The 24,602-nt window shown below is 47.4% G+C and overlaps 1 protein-coding gene across 2 annotated transcripts in view; it reads left to right on the top strand.

Moving 5' to 3' along the window:
• Gas7 (growth arrest specific 7) overlaps nt 1-24,602 on the top strand; it is a 240,601-nt gene that overhangs the window by 53,084 nt on the left and 162,915 nt on the right. The window contains exon 1 of one of the 2 annotated variants that reach the window (XM_085829912.1): nt 22,596-22,847. The exons of the other annotated variant lie outside the window; for it this stretch is intronic. The gene's annotated coding sequence lies outside the window, so the exon portion shown is untranslated. Of the gene's footprint in view, nt 1-22,595; nt 22,848-24,602 lie in introns of those variants that run through there. 2 annotated transcript variants of the gene reach the window in all.

Raw genomic sequence — 24,602 nt, 5'->3', positions numbered from 1 at the left:
AACTTTGACCTTCGACAACCCAGTGGCCTTCATTGTCCTGCTAAACGAATGTTCCATGTCTGGTGTTTCCTTACCTGTATGGTAGGGATGACCATGGTTGTCCTCACTTCCTTTCTAGAGTGTTACAAGGACAAAGAGTAGTCAGTAGTGCTGACATTTGTATTTAATTAAATGGCTTCCAAACTTTAAAAGACCCATGAAAAACATAAAAATATTTAAAACAAGTAACATAACCTTAATTATTGTACATAGTCAACCAAGAATTCTTTTGTTCATTCATCCAACAAGTGTTTATGTTGAACCCATAATATTTTACAAATTGTTGTAGACACTGATAAGATAACACTTACATGGTAGACCAGTTCTCTAGACAGTGTCGCTTACAGTCCAATAAGGAGATACTTCTTGTGTGTCAGCCAAGTGCTTACTACTGTGAAACAGACACAGTGGGGTAGAGGTTGAGATACATTGTACAAGGGGCTGGCTTGAAATGGCTTGACCAGAGAAGGCCTCTCTGGGGTGACAGTTGAACAGAGAACTTAAGGACAAAAGTGAATGAGTTTTATGGAGACCTGGGGTGATAGCAAGAGTGAAGGGCCCCGAGGCAATGATGCTAATGAACATGATGAGTTGTCCAGCAGGTAGGAGAGGGATGATTTGAGATCTGGGAGTTCCAGGGGCTAGGATGTTGCAGGGAAGTGTAACTTTTCCTGGGGATTCTGCTTTTCTCAATGTGTTAAGGAAAGCACTTGGAGGGTTGAGAACTCTGGGTGGCACAGCCAGGTTTGCTGTCTTAAGGGATTGCAGTAGCTGCTGCATGGACATTGATTGGAGCTGGTTTTGAATACAGGCAGGCAGATGAAGGGATGGTGGTGGTTCAGTATGGAGGAGGCAGTGAGGGTGCATTTGGGGAACATTTTGTAGGCAGTGCTGACAGGGTTTCCTGACAAAGTAGAGATGGGCATGTGACTTTTTCTGTGAGATGAAAACATCCCCTGCCTTGCTTTTCAGTCTGGGAATCTTGCCGAGTCCCCTCCCACCCCCAACACCATTGTGCTGAATCAGCAACTTCCCAAAGTTCTGGACTGGGGAATGAAATTAACTGAAGGGTTTGGTGGCCCCAGGGGAATTCCATCCTGAGACTCAGACACTCTCAGTGTGACCTCTGGATGTGGAACAGTCAGATAGGAGGGAAGATGAGCCAGTGAATTGGCTGCCATTGCCACAGTTGGTCATAGGACACTCACTCACCATGGACAACATTGTGATTAATTAATAAAAGCCAGATACAGCATTGGGAGGCATTTGTCTCTCCTGAGTGTTTCTAGTTCTCCTTAGACAGCCCTTTGTGGTATCGGCTTGAGCCTCCTCTCAGCCCTGGCCGCCATCTTGCTAATTTATGCCTAGCTCTTTAAACTTGCCCCTCCCCCACAGCTCTGAACTGAGGAGACATCTCTTCTCTTCTCAATAGTACCAACTTCACTGTCCCTCACTGTCTTTTCCTGACTGGTCCTTCATAGATTCTGTGGATTTTCTCCTCCCTTTCTTTGTCACAGTCTTATCTTCCTCATCATCTTCCTCCTTCTTTGGTTTGGTTGGTTGGTTGGTTGGGTCTTTTGTTTATTTGTTTGTTTTGTTTGTTTTCTTTTTATTTTCTTTTTTCGTGTTTTGGTTTTTCGAGACTGGGTTTCTCTGTGTCGCCCTGGCTGTCCTGGATCTCACTTTGTAGACCAGGCTGGCCTCAAACTCAGAAACAACCCAGCAACATAAACCAGGCACACGAAGACATACCCATCACGATCTCAGTCCCATGCAGAATCTAATGTCGAACAAAGCAGAGAACAGAATAGCAGGTACTGAAGACTCGGATGACTGTACTAGGGAGTTAGGCAGATAGTGATCTAAGGATACAAAACTTAAGATGACAGGAGGAGTGAATTAAGGAGAGCAGTTGAATAACATGGTGTTCGGAGGTCACAAGAATATCTTGAAAATTGACAGAGATAAATCTTGTGCTCTTCCCACAAGTCATAAACATCTGATGTCATATATGTTTACTCCATGAAGCAATTCCACCATGTGCATGAAATTCAGAACACCATGCTGTCTGGATGTGTACAAATGTGTACAATTTTAACTTTTAAACAAAAGTGTAACGTTTCGGGGAGTGGAAGACAGAAAACACTTTTCTCTAGGGAAGCATGTGTAGACGAGACGCTGGCTTTTGGACGGATCTCAGTCACAGGAGCTTGAGAGACACTTGGAGTCCTCTGGGGAGAGGGTGGGAGAGGATTTGGAGAAAGGCTGCTGCTAAACCTGTGGGTCAGGGTGGAAGAGAAGGATCAGAGGTGTTGCCAGATGTTAAAAATAAAGGCCGTACTCATTTTTAGAGACTCAGCTAACAATTAATTAATTAATTAGTTAACTTAATTAATTAATTAAAGTCAGAGCCTGGTGTGGGGGCAAACAGCTGTGATCTCAGCCCCTACCAAGCCGAGGCAGAAACTTGCAGGCCAGCCTTGGGCTACAAAGCAAGATCCTGTCTCAAACCAAAACCAGAAGTACACAAACCAAAAGCAAAACAAGGGTGCCTAAGTGTGAAGTTCTTACCATGTGGTATCAGCAGGAGCCAGAGCTACAGCAGCCAGCCTCCTGCCCCTGAGAGTAGCTGTGGTCCAAGGCCAGGAATTCTGTTGTTGTTGTCCTGAAAGGGAAGAAGTCAGGGACTCTGGCACCTGAACCAAGACTCTGGGGAGGCTGCTTGCAAGCAGGGTCCTTTACTGCACTGGCTGCTTGGGCTTTGGTGAGGGGTAGGACTGCAAGATGTGAGTGGGGAGTGTTGATTCTCGCTCCTCCCTCTGTCTCTATCTCTGTCTCTGTCTCTGTCTCTGTCTCTGTCTCTCTCATACACACCAATGAATAAATAAGCAAACAAACAAATAAATCATAAGAAATAAAAAGAAATTGTGCTCCTTAGCAGTTTTTCCCCATGTCCCTAACCACCTCAGAGCACACTCACCACCCGTGTGTGTGTGTGTGTGTGTGTGTGTGTGTGTGTGTGTGTGTGTTTTCTGTATGCTCCAGGTTTATCTCTCTGTGTTAGGATTTCATTCCCTTTGACTTCTGAATGATGCTCCAGTTGGGGTGTCTAGGCTGCATTCCATCTAATCAGTCATCAGTTGATGCGTTTATTGGGTCATCTCTACTTTTTGGCCTTTAGGAATGACACAGCTGTGGACATATGCTTTCAATTCTCTTAGACAAATACCTGGAGTGGAACTGCTGGATCATATGGTAAGGGTGTGTAACCTGTGAGGACTTGCCAGGCTGCTTTCCAAGACCGCTGTACCATTTGATATCCACAGCAGGGGTCTAGGAGGTTTCCAACTCCTCCACAGCCTTGCCAACATTTGTTATTATCTGTGTTTCTTCACCATTGCTGTTGCTAGTGGGTGTGGCATGCTATCCATTTTGGTTTTGCTTTCCCACTAAGACTCATGGTAATGGGTATCTTCTTACGGGCTTGTTGGACATTCACATGTCTTCCTTGAAGAAAGTTCTATTCAGAGGCTTTGCCAATTAAAATATTTCTTTATTTATTCATTGATTTGCTTGTTCATCTATCTATCTGTCTGTGTGTATGTATGTATGTATGCTGTGTGTGTGTGTTGAGGAGGGAGGGGCTGGTGTCTAAGGAGGCCAGAAGAGGACATGGATCCTTTGGAACTGGAGTTACAGGTAGTTGTGAACTGCAGTGGTGATCAAACCCATGTCCTCTGGAGGGGCAACTGCTGAGCCACCTCTCCAGCTCCAAATAATGTCTATATCAAGGAACCTAGTGAGTCTATCTCCCCCTTCCCTCTGTTGAGACAGGGTCTCACTATGTATTGCTAGCTGACCTGAAACTTATTGTGTAGATGATGCTGGCCTTGAACTCATGAAGATCTACCTGCTTCTGACTCCTGAGTGTTGGGGGTTAAAGCATGACAGGCATGCTTTTGTCAGTTTGTAAAATTTGGGTTAAAAAAAAAAGAATGTCTTCAGAATTGAGTGGTAAGTAATCTTTATATACTGAAGATAAAAGTCATTTTTCAGAGGGGCAGAGAGATGGCTTGGCAGTTACAAACATCTTCTGCTCCTATCAAGGACATAAGTATGCTTCCCAGCACCCACAGGGTGGGTCTCCACTGTCTGTAATGTCACTTCTAGGAGATCTGACTCTCTGACCTCCATAGGTACCAAGCACAAACAGAGTACACAGACATACATGCAGGTAAAACACCCATAGATATAAAAATAAAATAAATCTTTCTTTAAAAGATTTATTTATTTGTTTATTTATTTCATGTATGTGAGTATACTGTCACTGTTTTCAGACACACCAGAAGAGGGCATCAGATGTCCATTGCAGATGACTTTGAGCCACCATGTGGTTGCTGGGAATTGAACTCAGGACCTTCGGAAGAGCAGTCAGTGCTCTCACCCACTGAGCCATCTCACCAGCCCCACAATAAATCATTTTTTTAAAGAGATGCTTTTGTCAGATAGATGCTTTATGAAACTTTTCTTTTCCTTTTTGCCCTTTAGAGCATAAAGGTTATTAAGTTAGGGGAAAGTGGATTGGCTTTGTTCCATTCTACTTCTGTTGTCCTGAGAGACTATTGCTTAATCCTGGCCATAAAGACTTTTGCCTGCATTTTCTTCTAGGGCATGCAGGCGTGTGTGCCTGCTTGTGAGTGCGTGCGTGTGTGTGTGTGTGTGTGTGTGTGTGTGTGTGTGCTCGCGTGCCTGCCTGCCTGCCTGCCTGCCTCTCTGTCTGCCTGCCTGCCTGTCTGTCTGTCTGTCTGTCTGTGTACATCTGAATGCTATTGCCTGCAGAAACCAGTAGAGGGCATTGGGTCCTCCGGGGCTAGACTTAGAGAACAGCAAGTGCTGCTAACAGTTGGGCCGACTTTCTAACCCCTTTAGAGAATTTTGTAGTTTTAGCTCTGCCACTTAGGGTTTTGAGCCTAACGGTGTGAGGAATGGGTCCAGCTCCATGGTTTTGCATGTAGATACCTATTGTCCCAGCATCCTTTGCTGGTGACACTATCCTTTCCCTAATGAATGGTCTCTGCATTAAAGCTAACACTTCTGTGCCTGTGTATTTTTAAATCAAAGGATGACAGATAAAGCTGCTGACCTGCAGGGAGGAATCAATCAAGCATCATTTCCGTTTACAATATCACTCTGCTTGAGATTTTTTAAAAAAGGCCTTCACATTTTTTATTAACCCTGCATGCAGGCAAAGAACAAGTGTTGTAAATTAAATATAAGCAGGGAGACACCATGTTTTGTTTCCTGGCTCAGTGAAGGGGAAGGGGGAGGCCCTTGGCTTCAGCTGGCTCTGGAATTCCATGGGGTGTGGGCTGAAAAATCAAAGCTGAGATAATCAAGTCTGGGTGCTCTGGCCCTGGGGCGGTACATGCAAGGAATTGTGTGTCCCCTCGCCACCTCTTCCCTGTCCTCCTACCCCCTTGACTCAGGACTTCCCACAGCAGGAGGTCAGCACAAGAACATCCCAGCAGAGCAAGCAGTGGCCATTGGACTCTGGGCAAGGACTTGATTTAGGAAGGGATTAGGGAACTGTTTCCTCCACCACAGAATGGAGTCCTGGAGTATCTCGGCCTGTGCCTCCCACGTGTGGGCTGGGTGTGGAGCAGCCCCGGGGACTGTTGGTGTGGGCTGTGAGGCTGCACCAACCGCCTTGGCTTCTTCTATGACTCAGCCTGGTCCAAGACAGGGTCAAGGACCTGAGTCCCAGACCTGGCCAGGTTCCCTGGAAACTGGACCTGAATCTTTCACTGGTCCAGTTCAGAGTCCACCCAACTGACCCAGAGAGCAGAAGATTTAGTCAAGCCCCAGATGTTTACATGTCTGACTCAGTGTTTGCCTGTACTCTGCAGAGAACTTATGTGGCCCAAGAGGTGGTCATGGAATTTGCTCAGATCTCTGTGAGGGTTCTACTGTTGAATCAGCATCTGCAGGGAGGAGCTGAAGGGGTGGGAGGGGGGGAAGGGGGAAGAGGTTAAGAGGTAACAGCGTGTTACACACAGCCTGCTGGGAACTGGCCCAGGCTTGGGAATTCAAGGGCTAGATCTCCTTCAGTTTGCTTCTTGGAAGGAAACCTAGTACCTCTGCTTTCTCATCGTTACCCTAGAATCCAGAGAAAACCCCACACTAACCTTTATTCCCCTGGTTCAAATTCATGTCAACAAGATCAAAGTTCTCAAAGGGCATTCGTGCATTTCCACCCTGGCTGTGCCCAGAGTGTGTCCCTTGGGGAGTGCACACCTAGAATCCTTCATGGTTGCTGGGTGGGATTTGAATGCTGACATCCATCAGGGCAGAGAAAAACTGAGCCTTCTGTGGAATCGCTCAGCCTGTGAGACCAGTCCAAAAAGCACATGGTTCTGATACTGGCCAGCGTAGCTGCAGCCATGCCTCCTTGTCTATGTTGGACTCAGGTTCATGCAGCTGGCTGTGTGTAAGAGAGAGGCACAGTAGTGCCGGGAAATCAAGGGACTCCAAGACAAGTTGGTGGGCATTTGAAGAGGGACTGATGGGGTTACTGGTGAGTCTCCTTTAGGGTTCCCCAAATCACTCTCTTTATCGTTCAGAGCAAAGCTGATGCTGACCACCCCAGAAAGTTAAATCATCTTCAGTGGGTTTAGAGGCGCAAGTGCCAGGGCCTAGCAGGCACCTAAGACCCCAGAAACTGGGTATCATTCCAAACAGCGCTAGACAGTTTTCAAAAACGTGTGCCAGACTGGAATCTTGAAATTTCCCAGTTTTGAAATGTAGTCAGTCAGTTCAAATCAACACACTTGCTCCAGTGGGCTGTATCTGTCCAGCCTTTAGGTTTTAGTCTTAATAGATTAGAAATTAAATCCTAAGCACATAAAAAATTAGTGGAAAATCTATTACATAATCTGCACTCATTCCTGGGGTTATAGGTTCCAATTTCCTAGCACTGTCTCCCTGCAACTATACAGGATTCTCCAAGTGAGGAAATAGACTATAGAAGGTCATATAGCTCAAGTACCAGAGCTGGGATTTGAACTCATAACCTATTGTGTAGCTGTCCTGCAATTTGTGGAAACTAGAATCCTAGCCTGGTAGTTTTACGGTATATTCCTTTTCTCTTCACATTGGGATTGGCTCAACTCCCAAACAGGGCAGTTGCTTCCCTGAATTTTGGAGATTTCTCAGAAACACGAGATCTTCAGTGTGTGTGTGTGTGTGTGTACCCAACACTTGTGCACATGTGAGTACTCTCCCTCACATACTCCTCCATTCATTCAATATTCAAGTGTGTCCACTCTGAGAACTCCAAGGAGTTCCAGAAGAAGGGAGCCGTTGGAGAAAAGACTCGCCCTACCACACAATCTGCAAAGTGGCTTCTCCTCTTCCTCCCAAAAGGCCCTTTAACTCTTGCTTTTTCCTGAGACCCTGGGTCTTTCCATGATGGCTATGAGATGTTTAAGCAATTGGAACAGCACCGCCATCCAGCCCCTGCATATTCAGAGGCTGCTCTGAGATGAGAGGAGAGGTTAGCTCTGATGGGCGCTGCGCCCACCACAGACCGAGCTCACCCAGTACGGCCCTATCTGGTTGTCTCTAGTTCTGTGGGTTCCTGAGCCTGTGATAGGACTGGGCATGTGAGGGCTGAGAGTGAAGGAAAGTGTTAATAAACAAAACAGGGTGGAGGGGCTGCTGAGAGATTTACTAACTAAATATTTTCCGGATGTTTTCACAGTTCTTTAAGGCTAATCCAGGGGGAGGCTATGGGACTTAGTCAAACGCCTTCATGGGCTCCCCGCTCAGTTGGCCTCCTTACTCCCTGTCCTCATTCCCAGTACCGCCCAGGCCTCCCCACTCCTCCACTGCCTCGTAGTTCACCTCCCCCCTCCCTTTCAGGCTTCTGCTTTCTCCCTCTCTTAATATACACACCACTGTGCAACATGCTTTTCAATTTAACATTCATTTTAAATGTTTATTGTTTTAAAAGATTTGCTTATTTTTATTTTATGTGTATGTATGGGTGTTTTGCCTAGACGTTTATCTGTACCTTGTGTGTGCAGTACTCACAGATGCCAGAAGAGGGTGACCGAGCCCTTGTAATGGGAGTTACAGACTATTGTGGGCCACCACGTAGATACTGGGAACTGAACCCAGGTCTTCTGGAAAAGCAGCCAGTGCTCTTGACTGCTGAGCCATCTACCTCCCCATTTCCTTATCAATATTCTTTAAGCATATTTATATCAAACTAGGTGTGTGGTGACACACATCTGTAATCCTTAGAAGATCAAGGCAGGAATATCATAGGTTTGAGCCAGCCTGGGCTACAGAGAGAGACTTTGTAGATGGTTAGAGCAGATGGGGAGGGGAGTATATTTCTATCAACAAATGAATTTTCAGCTGCTTCGAATGTTTACTACTTGTTCATATTTCAACAAATTACTACTTAAATCCCCCTAGCAATGTATACTGAGGTTGCTTCCTTTTTAAAATTCTTTTTTCCATTAAAATCAACAGAAACGACATTCTCCACGCTGTTGTCTGTCTTTCTGCCTGAGGTTCCCGTAAGTGGTTGTACCAACATTGCCCTGCTGCTCTCTAGAAAGGTCAGGCCAAGCTGTGGTCTGATACAACGCCTGATACCTTGTTTGCTTGTCAAGACAGGCTCTTTCAGACCACAGACATTTAGTGATGCTGTTGCCGCCTGTAGAAGGGATGCGATGGGAGGCAGGAGACACAGTCCCTGCCCGTGGGGACTTGTGCTCATGTAAGACATGCATTAGAAATCTGGGAGCCTTTGGGGAGGGGTGCAGGAAAAGGCTGTCAGGGTCCTTGGCTTCTCAGCAGCCTTCCATACTAGCTTCTGCTAGTGTGTGCTACCTACTCTTAGCATGAGCTGTGTTCCACCCTACAGGACTGAGTCTTTGGGTGCACCCATGTTAGCAACAGGCAGGGCATTGTGTCATGGATGCTGTACTGTCCCTTGGAACCCTACCCTCCTAGGTCTCATTGAGTGCCTGGGTGCAAGTTTCTGGTCCAGCCTTTCTGATTCAGGTCTGGCCGTAGGATCTGGGATTCCTGTACTGGGCTGTGGACTGTCCATTTCCCTGTCTGCCTTTAGCTTGGCCTTTTCTTGTTGGAGGCTTGTGCAAGGCCCCACCACGAGGGGCTGGTTGGAGCCGGGAGCCGCGTGGGGAGCCCTCTTGGGGCACAGTGATGGCTCTGTTTCCTCCTCCGCCTTACCAGGGGCCCCCATTCACTCCAAGGAGAGTCATACATTCCCCCCTTGACATAAGAATAGAGCCCAACTGTGCCCCAGGACAGAGTCCAGCTTCTTCAGCCGGCCCTTCGAGGCCTGGCAAGGGCTCCCAGATGGTACTGGCATGAGTGGGCCCTGGCTGCCTGCCCTGCCGGCCTCTTGTGCATTGTGTGGTTAGGACAGTGGGTTCAGTGTATATGCCTGTGCAGGCCCCAGGAACCCACCATGACCAGGCTCTGCCCAAGATGGAGGAACTTGTCTGTATAGTATCTGGTCCAGGGCTCTGCAGTGTCCCTCCTGTTACCAGCTTTGATGAACCCAGGGTTTAGCCATGCTTCTGGAAGGGTGGAAGGGAAACATGCTTGAGAAGGATAGCATACATTAGCAAAATCTGGAGGCTGGGTAGTAAAGGCTGCTAAGTAGCTGGGGACCCCTAAAGCCTTTTACTGTAACCTCAAAGGATGGTGCAGGACTCTGTGGAGATTAGAAAAGGCAAATGTGATAAACAAAGTCCTGGGGCCCCCACCTTTAGCCCTGCCTGGGTCTGAGGATGTGGAACATCTGGAGTCTTCCAGATACCAAAAACCCAAGATGCTATTAATCAGGCCAGAGCTGAGTGGGACTGGCGGTATGGTTCAATGGTATTATATTTGCTTAGTGTACATGAGACTGTCTGGGTTTGATCGTCAGCCTAACAAGCTCAAGACAAACCAGACAGCAACGGAAAAACAGATAGCATTCTTGCAGTGCTCCTTGCTTCTCCGCAGGGCCATCCCAGGTGGTCTTTAGCACGCGCTCTAGCCTTAAGACCTCATAGCATTTGCTTCTCAAAGTGCATTTCCCAGACAGACTGCACCAGCCCCTCCTGGAAACTCACTGGCTGGTGTTATATGGTCTCAGGCCCACCCATAACCACCTACTCCAAATCCTGGAGCAGACTCCAGAAGTCCCTGTTGCAGCATTTATCTAAGGGATTCTGGTACATGGGTCTAGGCAAAGTCCTACTACATCCCCAAATGCTTCTCAAGGCCAGACAGGTTGGCAGGTTGACGTCCACAGGTATCAAATAAAGAGATATCATCACGTTATTTGTTTATCTCCCAGCTTACCTTAAAGGAACTCAACCACCAGATTTCTGTTCGTTTTGCAACCACGCGAGATGGGCTTTTGAGTTGATCAGTGCAGACGCTAAGGCTCCAGAGAAGCAAACGTGGCTCTGTGTTGAACGGCTATGGTTGCCCTCTGGGATCTTCTCCTTGGCCCTAGAACCCTCTCTCATCCTCGTATGACAGTCACTGCCTCAGCATGAGCCCCAAGGCCAGGGTTGAGGCTACCTTCTGACAGGAGTCACAGTTTGGGTCCCTGTGACCCCCTCACTGTGTTTGGGAAGACTCCTGTGATTCTGAATATCCTTTGCACAAGACCCCACTCACATTAGTGTTTGGGACAGTATCTCGAGTTGACATTATCTCAGTAAATGTGTGCCTGGTAAAAGAAGGATTCTAGAAAGAGCAGGCTTGGGCACTGGGTACCTTTCCACAAAGGAAGAAAGCACCATTTGTAAGCCTTCAGAGACAGGGAAGGATGCATGTGAGTGCCTTTAAGGTCTTAGGAGTCTGTGAGGTACCATCCCCTGGCCGATGGCCCATCCCCCTGGCTGGGCTAGGCATGGCCCTGGGCCAGTTTTTGCAGTGCGAAGGGGATGCCTGATGGGATTCTGGACACTGTACAGCTGAGAACTCATGTTTCTGTTGCCCTCTCCCTTCCTGCCTGCCTGCCTGCCTGCCCTCCTGCTACCTAAGGGCTATGGTGTCCACTCCACCTTGAATATAGAGCTTTGTCGGGTGGTTTTTGGAGTGGCAGTTGCAAGGTCATCTTCTGGACCATGTCTCTGCCCCACTGGTGAGTGGTGCCTTGTGCTTTTGAATACTCTGTGATAGGAGCCTGAGAGGTTCTAGGCAGCTACAGGACTGCGCAAACACTCTCCCATGAGGGCATTTAGGGGTTTTTGAGGTAAGTTGGGTGGCATAGAATACCACATTCTGAATGGGGGCACTGGGAACCTTCTGTATTTCTGAGACTCGGTGGGGAGGAATGACGTTGGATACAAGAGATGTTGATGCAAAATGGAGAGGTCTGAGGCTAGCTCCTCTCACCTCAACTTATACTTGCCAACCCATTAGTGGACATACATCTCACATGTGGGAAGATGGTTTTATGTTACATCTGTCTGTTCAGAAATATTGAATAATGACATTCATCTAGTTCCTAGTAATTTCCAAGCATTGTTGAAAATACCTGGCTTATATTTTCTCATGTAATCCCCAAACAGGCTTGTGACTGTAATTCATTTTACATGTGGGGAAACTGAGTCACAGAGATGCCAAATGATCTCCCCATCTGTTATCCATGAGCAAATGGTAAAGCCAGGGTTTATAAGTTAGTTCTTAGAGCCCAAGTTGTTTTTCTCTTAAAGACTGTATTTAATTTTTGATGTGTACATATGCAGGTGCCTGAGGAGTACAGAGGTACTGGGTTCCGATGGAGTCTGAGTTACAGACAGTTGTGGGGAGCCCAGTGACATGGGCATTTCCTAGGAACTGAACTGGGGTCCTCTGAGAGAGTGCACACATGCTTAACTGCTGAACCACCCTCCTGCCTGTATGTTAAGGTTGTCCTTCTGCACTCTGCTGGTTAGATAGGACTATCCCCACCAAAACTCACATCCAAACTTGGCTCCCATGGTAATGGTGTGGGGACATGCTGGGTCTCTGACCTCGTGGATGGGCTGTTTGGTCTTGGGGGAAGAGAAGGATGTAATTTTTGTTTATTTTGTTTGTGGTTTTTAAATATACTTTGTGTACGTGTATGTGCATGCCACAGTGTGTGTGTGTGTGTGTGTGTGTGTGTGTGTGTGTGTGTGTGTGTGGTCCTGGGGACTGAACTCAGATCATCAGACTTGGAAGCAAGCATTCTTACCTGCTGAGCCATCTAGCTGGCCCAGGTTGGGCTTTAAGGGACTGGGTTAGTCACCACGGGAGCTTTTTGTCCTAAAGCAACGAAAGTCCTGGTGTTTGGCCTCTGCAGCATGTCCCTGCTTGTCACCCAGGCACTTGTCCTCACCCTATGACATCATCCTCCCTGAGCCCCCTCCCACCCCCAGCCAGCACATGGTGATTCCATGCATTTGAAAATGAACCTCTTGGGCTGTTGCTTAGTCCTAGAGTAGCATTGAACCTGGGTCTGACAGGACTATTTGGAAGCTCAGCTTTTGGAGTGTTAGGGGAAAACAATAGTGCCCCTTCTTCCTTGACTCATTATGGCAACTCTCAAGACCCTGAAATTCATCAAGGGAGACAACTAGAAGAGTTTCTAGTGGATGGTGTCTGAAATAGTTCTTGGTGACCTCTCTGTTGTTGGTAGCTGTGTCTTCTCCTGGCACCTGGGACCCGGCACTATTTCAGCTGGCTCATAGCTGCATGTACAATAAAGGGAGGTAGAAAGGTTACGATCTGGGAGACCATCATGGGCCTTCAACAACAGAATCCTTGGTTTTGCTCCTAACAGGAAGTTCTTTGAGCTCTGCTCATTAGCAGCCCCAGGAAGGTGGCTAAATGTTTGTAAAGTGACAGTACTGGCTTGTGGTCAGAGGCCTGAGCTTTTGTAACCCAGACTGATCTTCCATGTACCCAGGTGTGACATCCTCTTCAGGCTGTGGCTTTGGGTGGAGGCACAGAAACAAGGAGAGTCAAAGCCCTTCTAACAGGAATCCCACCAGCACCTGTTGGCGATGGCAGCCACTAGGGCTCACTTAATACTGGGCTCAGTTCTTCTCGAGATAGTACTGGTTCTATCACATGGAATGGTGAAGTGAGTTAACATGGCCCTAAAAGCAGTGCCTTCTGGGACAGTGGCCTAGCAAGGGGTAAGGAGGTACCCCAAATTCTTCCAGAGAAACCACTGCAGTATGGTTTTGTCTGGTAGCTGGGACGAGAGTAGGTACTAACTCAGATGGCAGTGTTAGTTGGAAAGAGGTTGGAGCCAATGTGGACCTAGGACTCAGGAGTCAGCTAGCCTGGGGTACTGTTTCTGTGTGCTCCATGGCTCTGTGTGATGGCCAGGCTTGTAATAATCTTAGGATGAACCTCCCACAGTTCATTATCTTCCAATTAGGATGTCACCTTGGTGAGAAGAGAGCCCTAACAAGCTGTTGGTGGCTCTGATTTGTCCCTTCCCTTCCTTCCCTTCCCTTCCCTTCCCTTCCCTTCCCTTCCCTTCCCTTCCCTTCCCTTCCCTTCCCTTCCCTTCCCTTCCCTTCCCTTCCCTTCCCTTCCCTTCCCCTTCCTTTTAAGATTCTTTATATTTTACTTGTGTATTATGAGTAACATCCCTGCATCCTACTGGAACCTATGTTCCTGGAAGGCAGACGCATGTTCCCTTTTCTCTCCTGTCCATGGATGGGCCAGAAATATCTGGAAACAGGGCCTTGTACTTGATATATGATTCATGGAGGAAATGGGCCAGGCAACACTTGGCTGGTGCCATCAGTCCCCGAGAGGCCCTTAAACATGCTGTTATGCTGGTTTCTAGCAAGAAGGGAGGAGCCACTTCCCAGGGAGGTGCCCACCTTGGCCCTGCATTGTGCTCTGGACTTACTTGGCCCTCAGGCTGGACCACCCCAATCCCTCATGACAGCTCAGAGACAACTGGAGGGCTTTCTGGAACCTTTTGGCAGGGTTCTGAGGGCCTCTAGGGAAGGCCAGGGAAGCTGACAGGTAGTGAGTGAGTAGGGCTGTTTGCAGCCAGGATTTTGGAGTCTGTGGTTGGGCTGCTTTCTCCAGCCCTGCCCCCACACTGGTTCCCACCCTGTAGGCTGGGACAAGTGGAAAAATGCCTGATTGAGAAATCCAGGGTGCAGACGAAATCCCTGTTTATTCAGTCTCCATTGTCTTGTCTGGCAACTAGGATGAAGCTCCCAGGCCTCATCTGGGTGGTCACTGCATCTGGTACTTCCTGTTGCCCTCTTGGTAGAGGGCAGACTCGGGTGCTCTGCCTAGAGCCCTGCATCCTATCCTGATGTGTGCATCCAGATGTGCTCTTGGCATTCCCACACAACCTGCCCCAAACTAGGATTCCTGAGGTCAGAGAATGATAGATGTGTCTTCACAACTGTTTCAGTGCAAGCCCTCAAAAATCCTTGACTCCTTTCTCTCTTTCTTCCTCTCTTCCTCCCTTCCTCTTTCTCTCTCCACACATGTATTTTGGAAACAGGTTGGGGCCTCTTCCTGCAAAATTGATTTTGAATTTCTACCATTTTAACAACCCCTATTCCCCCAAACCTTCTGCATACTGTTGATCAGAGCTGGGGCCACCAATCTGAAGGCCTAGCTCTAGTACAGTCACTTTCTAACTGCCTTGCCTGTTCCCAATCACTTCTTTTTATTTACTTACTTTTTCTTCTTGAGACAGGCTCTCACTGTGTAGCCCTGACTGGCTAGGAATTGTTTATGTAGAACAGGCTGGTCATGAACTCACAGAGATCAACCTGCCTCTGCCTCTGCCTCTGCCTCTGCCTCTGCCTCTGCCTCTGCCTCTCACTCTGCCTCTCACTCTGCCTCTCACTCTTCCTCTCACTCTGCCTCTCTGCAAGCCCTCCCCCTTGCCTCTTTCTTTCTGCCTCTCTCTCTCTCTCTCTCTCTCTCTCTCTCTCTCTCTCTCTCTCTCTCTCTCTCTCTCTCTCTCTCTTTCTCTCTCTCTCCCTCTGACCTATGCATGCTGGGAGTGAAGACATGAACCACTGTGCCTGCCTGCCCCGGTCTGTTCTTTTTAAGCAATGTTTCCAATCATGTCACACTTATGCTTTGGACATTCTGGTGGCTCTGGTGCCAGCAGAGGAAAAGCTGAGGCAAACATAGCCCAAAAGACAATCAAAAATGTAATGAACACTGTTTTCCTTGTCAATGTTCCATAATAACACAGTATAACAATTTTTTTCAGCATTTACATGGTGTTAGGTATCATAAGTGATCTAGAGATGATTTAGAATGCACAGGAAGGGCTGTCAGGATGGCTCAGCAAGGAAAGGAGCCTGCTGCCAAGCCAGCCACAGGGTGGAAGGAGAGAACCAGATCTGAAAGTTGTTCTCTGCTCTGGGTGTGAGCATGTGTGTGTGTGTGTGTGTGTGTGTGTGTGTGTGTGTGCGCGCGCTCAAGCTCACACACAGAGTAAACAAGTTAATTTTAAAATGAAGCACAAGAGGAGATTGTGTGGGTTTTCTACAAAATCTATTTCACTTTACAGAAGACACTCTCTCGAGGCTGGGACGTTGCCTCCGCAGTTAAGAGCACTCACTGTTCTTGCAGAGGACCTGGGGTTTGATCTTCAGCACCTACATGACAGTTCACTCACAACTGGCTGTGACTCCAGCACCCCCTTCCAGCCTCCAGGGACACAGCACCCCTACAGTACAGTACTTACAGGGAAAAATACCCAAACATACAAAATAACAAAATTAAACCATTTGAGAGTGTGGTGGTGGTGGTGGTGGTATGTGTGTGTGTGTGTGTGTGTGTGTGTGTGTGTGTGTGTGTGTGTGTGTGTGTGTGTGTTGGAACTTGAGCATGAGCATCTGCAGGTCATGGCTGCCGTGGGGGATCCTGGCCTTTATCCTCTATAGATATGGAAAGATAATGGCATATAAAGGCATTCAGTACTATCTGTGCAGGTCTTGGACCGCATGCTCCGGGGATTAGATGAAGGATTGTTTTGCTTTGTGTCATTCTTATAAGCAAGTGATCACTGTCAGACTCTAAGGGGCCCAGCTGATCTCCGACCCAGCCTCGGTTTATCAGGTAAAGGAGAGAGGGACCCACTGCCGTTTGCAGGGCACCTATGATTTCCAGAGCCCCCAGGCTTAAGAAATCTTGTCACCTCACATCTTCTCCCAGCTGAATTATCCACTGGGGAGCCCCTTCTCCCCTCAGCCAAAGCCAGGAGCAGCCTGGCTCCATGGCTGTAACAGGGACTCAGAGCCAGTGCAGGAGGTGAGGATTTGGAGTAAGTGGAGTAAGATGGTGGGAGCGATGTGGGGTTTCCCCCAGGGATGAGTGACAGAGGACCTCCAGCAGTCTGTCCTGAGCATAGTCTGAGTGGAAGATGTGGTCTGTGGAACAAGAAGGAAAGAAAATAATGAAAAAGTGCCCTGAGAATGGACTAGAATGTGGGATACGACTTGTGTGTTCACAGTGTGTGCCTCTACTAGAGTCCTGAGCACAGGGCCAAGGAGGACCCAAGAAAGACAGGCTTCCAGGGACATCGCTGCAGATGTAAGTGGGGACCAGTTGCGGGCTGAGTGGTTGTCTCTTCTGGGAGGAATAGGTTTGTAAATACCTCCCATGTTGGGGGACAAGCTCTTCTCACCCCCTAACACCCTCCCACAGCCTGCTGAGGAAGCCTCTTGCTTAAGCATGAACCTCCAACTGTGGTTTTACACCACTCTTGCCCTCTAGTGCACTGGCCACTCCCACATGGCTCCCCTCCCTCCTTCTTCCTCCCTCCCTCCCTCCCGCCCCTCTGCTGGCTGCTGACTCACAGAGCTCTCTGCTTGCTCTTGTGCAACAGCCTAAACTCCTGCTCTCAGAGAAGCACTGTTTTTCTCCAAACCGTCAACTTGGGCCTTGATTCATGTCTTTCCATTTGGGTTAATGTTTTCCACATCAAAGTCTGGCGATTAGTAGGTAGCCCATTTCTAGCACCACCAAAACCCAAGTGCCCAGTGTGGGCCTGGCACAGAGAAGGAAGACAGACAGACAGACAGACAGACAGACAGACAGGGTAGTGCGCTTTATTCCCCAAGCCTGTCTGGTCTGCAGCTGACTCAGCTCCTCTGGCCTCCTCACTTCCAAGGCAGGAGCCCAGGGAAGATGCTGCTTGCCACTCTCCTGTCAGTTCCCTCCCCTTGAAGGGCACACATCTCACAAGGGTGTAATTGCTTCAAGCTTGTGACTACCTACTGAAGAAGCCAAGTGTTAGCAAGTGACAGGCAGTTGGAGGGTGTGGAAAATACCATCTCTGTGGCTTTAGAAGTGTCACACAACTGTGTGTGTGTGTGTGTGTGTGCCCGCCCGCGCGCATGTGTCTTTTTTTTTCTTTTGAGAAGCATAATATTACTGTTGTTGCTATGGTGTTGTTGTGGGGGTGGCTAATTGGATACAACCCCATCTGATGTAGGCTAGTGTCTAGTGTCCATAGCAACTATCACATGGCAGCCATGAGGACTCACTTTGATTCTCTTCCCTGCTGTGAGAAGATAGCAGGAGCTCATTCAGTGGTGGCTGTCTATTTTTCTGACTGAAGTGTGGTGGCACCCAAATCAGAAACAGGATCACAAGGCTGCATCCAACTTGGGGGGAAAACATTCCATGGTCATTTCCCAAACTTAACTACAGCCCAGATTGACTGAGGAAACTTGTCTTGAGGGGCCACAGGTGATAGGAAATGGCATCCTAAGCAGAGACAGAAGTCCTATGTCTGCAGAGCACCCTAGGGGCTCAGAGTCTTGTGCAGATACCACCTTTCCAATGAGACAACAGCATCCATGGCTTCAGTTCATAAACACAGGTGCAGAAGTCTCCTGATGGTTCTCGCCCCTGAAAGGGGGTTCAGCCCTTAGAAACTTAGCCTACACTGGAAAGATCATTAGGGGGGAAACATATCAGGAGAGCCCTCACCTGAGTTACACCTACCATCAACAGATCTGTTATACTATAGAGGCTCTGTAATTTCCTCTTGAAATTGCAGCAGTGACAGGGAGCTACCACCCACTGCTACTCCCCAGCATGAGAGAGATCAAAGTACACATTACTAGCAGCCCAGGAAAAGATCAAGGTGAAAAGTCTCTGGATGCAGTTTCTATTCGATATACAGCACCACATACACTGTATGAATAGATCATGAGATAGAGATAAAAATAGATAACAGATCGATAGATGATAGATAGATAGATAGATAGATAGATAGATAGATAGATAGATCAAAACAGTGCAAATCAAGAGCTAACTATACTTCTGTTAATTTTGCACTCTTTGTCATTGTTTGGTGTTTTGTGACAGGGTCTCCCTCTGTAGCCCAGGCTTACCTGAAGTATATTATACAGTTCAGGCTGCCCTGAGTTCATGGCACTCTTCCTGCCTCGGTCCACGCTCTACGGTGCCAGGACTACAGGTACAGGCTACTATATCCAGCTTAATGTTATATGTATTGAACAGTAATATTTGCTTGAAAAAGAATCAAAAACTATTGAGTGACCGTTGTTTACCCTGCAACCCTTGTCCCTACCTTGTCAATTTCCTCCCAGACACCAAACGAGATATTGGTTTCTTTAATTTTTTTATTTTAAAGTTAAAAACATTTACTTAAAGAATTTTATGACTGTGTGTGTGCGCACACATGCATGCATGTAGAGGTCAGAAGAGAGCATTAGGATTACTTGGAACAGAAGTTACAGGAGGGTTTGAGCTGTCCTTAGATGGGCGCTAAAAATTGAACTCAGGGCCTCTGGAAGAGCAGCAAGTGCTCTTAACTGTTGAGCCATCTTTCCCGTCCTTCTTCAAGTTTTTTGTTTTGTTTTGTTTTGTTTTTTTAAATATATTTTTTTTATTTTGTTGTCAGCAAATGTGCGTGATGTCCATGGAAGCCACAAGAGGGCACTAGATCTGTTTGAACTGTAGTTAGCATGGTTGTGAGTGCTGGAAACAGAACCCAGGTCCTCTGCAAGCACAGCCAGGCCTCTCAACAACTGAGTCATCTTTTTGTTCTCCCCTTACCAGCCCAAATATTTCATTTCTCTCTTTCTCTCCCCCTCCCCCTCCCCCCTCCCCCCCCCTCTCTCTCTGAGATAGGATCTCCTTATGTAACTCTGGCTGTCCTGAAACTGCTATGAAGACCAGTCTGGCCTTGAACCCATGGAGATCTGCTTGTCTCTGCCTCCTGAGGGTTGGGATTAAAGGCATGTATTGCCATTTTCCATTTAAAATTATGTTATTTAGTTACTTTGTGCATGTGTGTGGTGGCAGGGAGGGAGGGTTCCCACCCTTGCCCTGGTGTTCAAGTAGAGGACAGTGGACCAATGACAGACTAGCTCCTCTCCTTCCACCATGTAGGCCCTGAGTATCAAGCTCTGCTCATCAGTGTTGGAGGCGAGGGCCTTTACTTGATGAGTCATCTTGCTGGAATCAAGTCACTGATCTCTTGTAGGAATGTCCACCCATAGTGTAAGCATTTGTAAATGTCTGTGTTTCTTCCTTCCCTTTAGCTCAGGTGTCTGTATCCTTAACATGGGTTTTGCCTCTACACTGCAACCGTGATGATTCTATGTTATTTGCATGTTTGGGGAACCAAACCCAGGGTCTTGTGCATGCTAGGCAAGCTAAGCTCATCCAGCTCACTTTGTAGCTGAGGCTAGCTTCCAACTCCCGGTCCTCCAGCCTCCACTACTGCTGAGAAAATAGGCATGTGCCACCATTCCACCTGGATACTGCAGTTTTGAAATTATACAGTGTGTCCTGGAGTTTAGCTACCAAGTGTCTGTTCAATGCTTTGACCACCTGTTTCCTGGACAGAGAAGGAAGTTGCCTCTAATCACTCTCCAGCACCAGCTTTGGATAACCCTGTCCGTCCATCCATCCATCCATCCATCCATCCGTCCGCCCATGCATCCACATCCGACTGAGTATCTTGGAAGGGTCCTTGTCTCTAGTAAGACAAATCTAATGGACAATGTATCCTTAATCTGTGGGAAGGCCCTTTCCCCCCACAGCCTTGCAGACATAATGAATTTTCAGGTTTCAAAAACTGTTTGCAGAAGCTTGGCTTTGCTTCTTGCACAGTTCCTCTGTCCTGCCTCTCTAAAACTGTTCCTGCCTTTCATGGGTCTTGGCTTGATTCAGTTGGCTCCTAGGGACTCTCAGAGGACCCTCTATCCTGTAGTCTTTTGCAGACTTGATGAACCCCTCTGTAGGTCAGTGGATAGTCTCACATGCTGCCTGGCCCCAGGGGAGGCCCTTTTAAGCATTTGCATTTATGATTTGTGATAACGTCAGCAGGCTTCATTTCCTATGTGCAGCTCCTCTTATCTTCCCTACTTCCTTTCTAGTCTAATCTCCATCTGTACACCCACACCCGAACATCTCTGCTTATCACATTCACGCTGTGTGTTCGGCTTCTCACCCGCCAAGGATCCAGGGTTTTCAGTAAAAGTCATACTCTGGCAAATGCCACTTGACTCCATTCCTAGGGACACGTGCTCAAGAATGAATTCCAGGGTGGATTTGGGTGTGGTGGCATCATTTCTGTCCTCTTAAGTCTTTCTAGTCATGGGGCTGGAGGTAGAGCTAGAGCCTGGAATGCTAGAGAGATGCCTTAAGCCGGCACAGCCCAGAAGAGCTTCCTGTGGCAACAGAAACCTTCTGTTTGTATCACTACCATGTGCTTGGTCACACTGGGGATGTGGTAAAAGGAACCGAGGAAAGGGGTCATTACATTTATTTAATTTGGATTAACTTAGATTTAAATAGCAGTAGCCATATCAGATATAGCCCAGCTCCAAGGTATACACTTTTAAGGACAAGAATAGGACAGTAAAAGCCTTTTAGTGGGGCCAAGTATGGTGGAATACACATGTCTTTAACCCAACACGTAAGAGTTGGAGGCTGGTGCATCTCTGTTAACTCAGGGCCAGCCTAACTTACATAGGGAGTTGCAGTACAGCTAGGGTTACATAGTGAGATCTTGTCCTCCAAAAAAGGGAAATAAAATTAATTAATTAATTAATTAATTAATTAAAAAGGGGTCTCATGTAGCCCAGGCTGGCCTCAAACTCTTATGTAGCTGAAGACAGTCTGAACTTCTGCCTCTACACATATCCATTGGCACATGTGCCCTCCCAAACAAACAAAAACAAAAGCATAAAAAAAAAAAAGAGGAGCTATGTAAATTCCCATAGAAAGGCCATCAACTTAGTGGCTTAAGCAACACATTTCTCCACTTACAATTTGGAAGATCTGAAGTCTGAAATGGCTCTTACAAGGTTAAAACCAGGGCGTGGCCAGGGCTGGTTCATCGTGAGGCTCTGAGAACATTCCTTTCTTTTCCATCTTGCTCAATTCGTGATTCCTCATCATGTGTCTTTTCCTGCCATTTCCTGTGTTCTTTCCTCTCAGAGCTTTGTCTTCCTGTTAGAAGGGCCTTTTTGTTTAGTGGTGGTGCTTAGGTTTGAACCTGGGACTTCCTAGGTGCTAGGCAAGCACTCTGCCTCTGTAACGCCTCCCAGGCCTTCTTAAGACTCTTTCGCTTGCATTTAAGAACTTCCTGGAACTATTCCATGTAACTCTCCGTCTCAGAATCCCTGACTTAACACACCCTTTGAAAGTCTTTTAAAAAATTAAAATAAAATAAAATAAAATAAAATATAGTCACAAAAAAGAAAGTCTTTTCTGCCATATAAGGTTCTGGTTAGGAAACTGTGAATCAAGCTGGGGGTCAGGATGTACATCTATAATCCCAGCACTTAGGAGGTGGAGGTGGGATCGTAGGTTCAAGGGGGTTTCTTGGCTCTCTAGTGAGTTTGAGAGGACATCCTAACCTACATGATACCCTGTCTCAGAAAAGAAAATGACTACATCTGGGGTCTTTTTCTTTATTATTTTATAAGAACAATTTTGTCTTAGGTGGTGAGTGTACTGGGCCAGTGAACTCGGACGGCAGCACTTGGCTGCTCATGTGAATGACCTGGTGTTTTAGAACAGTGGATCTTAAATTTGCTGTGTGTCAAAGTCACCTGGGTGGAAGGGAGGGGGGAGATGTGGAAATGTCCCAGACAGGACTCTGAGCATCACTTCCTGTGTTTCTGGACCCGTGAGTGCTTCCCTGATTTCCCAGGAGACTGATCTTCAGAGAAGTTTGAAGGTTTAAGAACTGTTGCAGCCTGAGGTGTGATCTGAGATTACCTGTGTGCCTGCAGAGGGAGGTGAAGAAGTGTGAACCCCAGGCTGCAGACAGGAAGTGAGGGCTGGGGAGAACTGAGGAGGGGCTTGTGCCTGCAGAAAAGCTACTACCTGAGCCACACCTGCCAGGCCTGAGAAGGTGTGGCTTCCACACACAGAAGCAGGGCCAAGGCTCTGAGCAGAGGAAGAGGCCTCCAGAGGTAAGCATGCCACCTCTGGGCACTTAGACGCTATCTGGAACCAGAACTAGGGGCAAAAAACCCTGATTGGCCAAGAGGAAAATGACCAGGAGTGATCTGCTGGTGTTGGCAGTGTGGACTGAGGTGAAAGGGTAGAATGGTCTGCCTTCCTGGCTGCCACCAGACTAAGTGATAGCAAGGACAATGAGAAAAGGGGAGCAGAGGCGTGAGGTGAGAGATCTGAGAGAGTGTGAGCACCGCTCAGGTCGAACACTTCATGGATGCTCACTGATAGAGCTTGCTGGGAAGTCGGCACTGCAGGTGCAGGAATGAGGAGCTACATGCAGGGTGAGTAAGATCAGCCAGCTCCCTCATCTCCTAAGTATTCTCTGGGGCGGAACAGCGTGGCGGCGTGGTAGAGTTAGGCAACTAGCAGGCTAACACAAATAAACAAGGAAAGCATTAGCTGGTGACGAGTGATCTGGAGAGTTCCATGAACAGGGGATTGGGAGTGGGTGGATGGCTTCTTTAGCTTGAGTACCTAGGGAAGGCCTCTCTGAGGAAGTGGTATTTAAGCTGCTGTCTAGAGGCTGGGAAGGACCTGACCATGAGAAGAGATGGCAACGGCACTTCAGGTAGGGAGAGAACAATGCAAAAACAAGAGGCAGGATCAAACTTGCTCTGTCTGAGGACAGCAGGAACCGAAGGGTCCGATAGAACTTTCTACAGTGATGAGAGTGTTCTCTATCTGCCTGGTGCCTTGTGCAGCTACTGGCCACACGTGACTGTGAGGTATTGGCAGGGTGGGCAGTAAGGCAGAGGAAACGATTCTTCTATTTTATTTGAGCTTGAAACAACTTAATTGTAACTGTTGGCAGCTGCACATGAACATTGGCCAGCACCTGGCAAGAAAGTCAGGGAAGCAAGAGATGAGGTCACTCCCCATTGCTTTGTGCATGATGCTAGATAATGTGAAGTTTTAAAGATTTACTTATTATTTTTATATTAAGTGTATGGGTGTTTTTTCCTGTATGTTTGTATATATGTTTCACATGCACGTCTGGTGCCAAGAAGGCCAGAAGAGGGCACTGGACTCCGTAGGTTTAGGATGGTTGTGAGTCACGGTGTGGGTGCTGGAGACCAGTGCTCTTAACTGCTGAGCTCTCTCTCCAGTCTCATAATATGAATTTAAAAAAAAGAGTTGTGCAAAGCCTTCAGATAGTTTTCTTTAGAGAGTTGGTATAATCTCATTAGTGTGTGTGTGTGTGTATGTGTGTATGTGTGACATTTGTTTAGTTGTTTGTTTGTTTATGGTGATGGGTCTACATTGTCCAGGCTAACCTTGAATTCCTGAGCTGAATTAATTCCTGATTTATACTCATTGATACTCATGTGTCACTCTGCCTGGTGCTCTCATTCTCTTTGTCTCTCTCTCTCTCTGTCTGTGTGTGTGTGTGTGTGTACAAGTATGTGTGCATAGGTGTGTGTGTGCATGCACATGTATGGGCTTGTGTAGGCCAAAGGTCAACACTGGGTATCTTCCTCAGTCACTTGCAACCTGGACCTCACCAATTCAGCTGACCTAGCTAAGGCCCATACTCCAGGGATTTGTCTATCTCAGTCAGCCAGGGCTTGGGTGACAGCTGATTATCACTGCTAAGCTTTTGTGTGGGTTCTGTGTGTCTCAGAATGACCTTGAACTTCTGATACTCCCTTTTCTACCTCCCAAGTGCTGCAATTACAGGTGTGGTCCACCAGGGCTGATACATGGTAAGCGAGCCCTCTACCAACCGTGCCACAGTGAGTGAAGAGAACAAGTTTCTTGTTGGATTTGTTAGATTTCCCCTGAGCATCAATGTAGGGATGACAAAAAGCCGGGTGACCGTGGGAAAGACTTGGGATTAGAGTTTAGGATCATCAGGGAATTGAAAAGGTGTTAAATTATGAGTCAGGGTCAGGTCACCAAAGAGAGTAAATTTGTAGAAAAGGAGAAGAGAGGCCAGAGATACTATGACCATTAAGATTGAGCCTAGGGCAGCTGGGCAGTGGTGGTACACGCCTTTAATCCCAGAACTTGGGAGGCAGAGGCAGACAGATTTTTGA

Source organism: Mus caroli, unplaced genomic scaffold (assembly GCF_978045245.1).
Source record: "Mus caroli unplaced genomic scaffold, Mus_caroli_1 scaffold_13, whole genome shotgun sequence".
Classification (NCBI taxonomy): domain Eukaryota; kingdom Metazoa; phylum Chordata; class Mammalia; order Rodentia; family Muridae; genus Mus; species Mus caroli.
This window is presented reverse-complemented; position numbering and strand designations above follow the sequence as displayed.